This window comes from Solanum tuberosum, unplaced genomic scaffold (genome assembly GCF_000226075.1).
Source record: "Solanum tuberosum cultivar DM 1-3 516 R44 unplaced genomic scaffold, SolTub_3.0 scf00399, whole genome shotgun sequence".
Lineage (NCBI taxonomy): Eukaryota > Viridiplantae > Streptophyta > Magnoliopsida > Solanales > Solanaceae > Solanum > Solanum tuberosum.
Window position 1 is genome coordinate 434,694 of NW_006239335.1, and position 3,182 is coordinate 437,875.

Below are 3,182 nucleotides of genomic sequence, written 5' to 3' on the forward strand. Positions count from 1 at the left end.
TCTTGAATACGCACGAACACTTCAGTAATTTCTTTTTTCGACATAGGCGATCGATCGGGCTCTGGCGGCCCCTTTCCTCCATCTATACGCATACTCGTGGTAGCTCTCAGTTGACTTCTGTTTGATCTTCTCCAAAGAGTATTGGTCAGGAACTATCTTTACGTTGTAGGCAAATCGTTCGATCAAATCCTTGGTAAATGCGTTCAAATTGGACCATTATTTTATTTCCTAGGAAGTAAGTCATTCCAATGCTTCCCCGCTCTAACTTTGACTAAAGAGACGCATTAAAAAAACTTCATTTTTACCAACTCGAACGAGCTGGTCACAGTAGGCTCTAGATGAACCAGTGGATTACCAGTTCCACCAAAAGTATCAAACTTCGGCACCTTGAACCTTTCCGGCAGTCCAAGTCCAGGTGGATGAATAAATATTCATAATTTAATCCGACAACTTCTAGAGTATAAAGCAACTCCTTCATAGCCTTTCTAATATCTTATTTTCTACTCTGCTTGGATAATTCTTCCTTAGCCCTCCACTCTCTTTCCTGTTCCTCGTAATGATCAAGTTTGAAACAATTAGCATAAGGTTTATTTTGGATCGGGATCTGGAAAGTAGGTTTTGGAGGCAAAGGTGGAGCAATGGGAAGATTTTTGGTATTTTGAGGGACTTGGTATACCTGGGAGGATGTTTGAGGGTTGGTATTTGGATTTTGAAAATGAGGAAATATTTGAGGATTTTTTATATTCTGGTTTTGATGATTTTGAGAGGGAGCGAAGGTTTAAGGGTTGGTACTCTGAGGAGGAAGTGGTGCTTGATACGAAGCGGAGGCGTGATGAGGATTTGGGGTACTTAAATCAATGCTGGAGGGGTTTTGTATAGGGTTGGGGGTGGGTTGGTAGGTACTTGACATGTTTCACATTTGAATTTGAAGGCAGAAAGTAGAGTGGAGGCCTTCCATCGCCTTGCGTATTGACAGCGAAAACAGGATTTGGTAAATCTTGCTTTCTTTGCATCTCAACCTGTATATCAACAATCTGTTGCATTGGTTTCATAATTAACTCATTATGTTCAGCGGTAGATGGCTGATCTACAACAACTTCAGTCAGTTCAGCCTCTTCATAGTTATCACCCATTGTTGCTTTTCCTTTTAGTGAATTTCGATCAGGGAAGGAATCTTTGGGAACTTTGGATCTTGTAAAATAAGGATGCTCAGTCATCTTATCGGCACAGATAATTTCTAAGTACCTATAACAGAAAAAAAAACTCAAAGGAAAACCTGTTAGTTTAGTTCACAATAAACATGATGTAAAATATCACATAGAAACATATAAACAAATAGGATTTGCTTTGTTTGAGGACATGCTAACCTACGAGTAACGGGGACTGATTTAAATAAGTAGGAATTTGCTCATTTGATTTTGAGACTAGTGAATCAAGAAGATTGACTTGCGTTGAGCTAAGGTTTTCTCGTTGCATATTTTGGCATTAGTTGATTGAACTGAATATTTCCTTGTAAAATGAAGGGGAAAAGTAAATTTTACAAAGATAGGGGTTTGGCCTTAAAAGGCTGCCTACGTATCTCACAAAAGAGAAATCAAGCCCTACATAGTTCGATACAAGGATGATTTTGATTTTCATTCATACATTACTTGATTACAAAAAGAGTGGAAACATAAAAAACTCTTAAAAACATCAACTATGCCTTTCTCAAGGCTTCTTCTTCCCAAAGCTGAACTTCTCTTGTTTCAACCTTCATAGATAACGAAAAGGGTATTTGATCTAGATTTTTAGTTAATTGACCAGCCACTACACACCGTAACGAAACGTTAGACATTTCTTAATGTCGTGATCCTTAGTGTTATGATAAGGGCAAGTTTCTACACTTTCATGTCCAGAGGCAACTGAAGTACTTCTTATCTCCTCGGCGGGGGACAAGATCCCACCCTGAACCAGCTTATGGTAGTTATTCAGATATGGATCTGCTAAAGCTATTAAATCGTGATGGTATATCATAGTGTCCATGATGAGTCCACAAATTGGACTCATTTAGGGCTTTATTTTGATAGAAATAGTGTCCTCAAATGCTTATTTTGTCTCAATATCTGATGAAAACTCTTAAGTTTCAGGTATTTGAAGTTTTTAGTGGAAGCATGGACACTTAGGCACAAAAAGGAACAAAAGGGCTAAAAAGAACGAAGAAGTTGAAGCCTGCGCATCGCCAAGCACACTTGGCAATTCACCGAAGGGACACACTCCGCCTTTGTTCCAGTACGCGAAGCCTTGAAGGAGCAGGATAAAAAAGGCGATGAAAAGAGCAGTCGGCGTTTCGTTGAATAATTCCGCGAAGCAGCACTAGGTCACCCAATGACACAGAGCACAACGATGTTGAAGGCTAGTGCAAGACGGTGACGAACTACACCAAAGGGTGAATCGTCGAGTTAATCGGCGATTCTGACTAACCTCGCCAAAAGATCCGCCAACACTATTTTTTGATGTCTATAAATACTAAACTTGTAATTAATTTTTAGGAGTCGAACATTTATTTTAATTTCCAGAATAGAATAGTACTTTTTGAGATATTTTCTCTCAAGTTTGGAGAGGGTTTTTGGGAGACTTGAAGAAAGAAGGATTTCATCTTCCCTAAGTTGGGAGTGGGTCTTCTCCATTCTTGTTCCTTTTCTTAAATCAAGGTTTAATTCCTTATACCCATTTGATTTTAGTATCATTTTAGGTGTATTTTGTTATTTCTTGATGTGTGGCTAAAACCCCCCATTCTTGGGGGTGTGATTTAGCAAATATGTGTTGATATTGTTGTTGGGTCTTGCTTGCTGATAGGATATATGTATTTTAATGGTGATTTCACCTAGTGTTTTGGTTTAATTTAATGGGTTTGTTGTTGCAAATACAAAATCACCCATGTGTTTTTGGCTTGCCCGAGAGGGAGGTCGCAAATCCAAGACCGCTAGACTGATGGCCCAAGGAGGGGGCCGACATGAGGTTCAGCCCGAGAGGGTGAGACCTAGTCCCATATCCTAACACTCAGCGAGAGAGAGTGACTGGGGTAAGGCGTAGGCTGGTCTTCATGTGGCATATGGGTGTCCGAGAGGAACGCATTTGAAACAGGGTAAGTTCCCCGAGGGGGAACTTATTTCCATCTAAATCTTAGCCTAGTCACTATTATC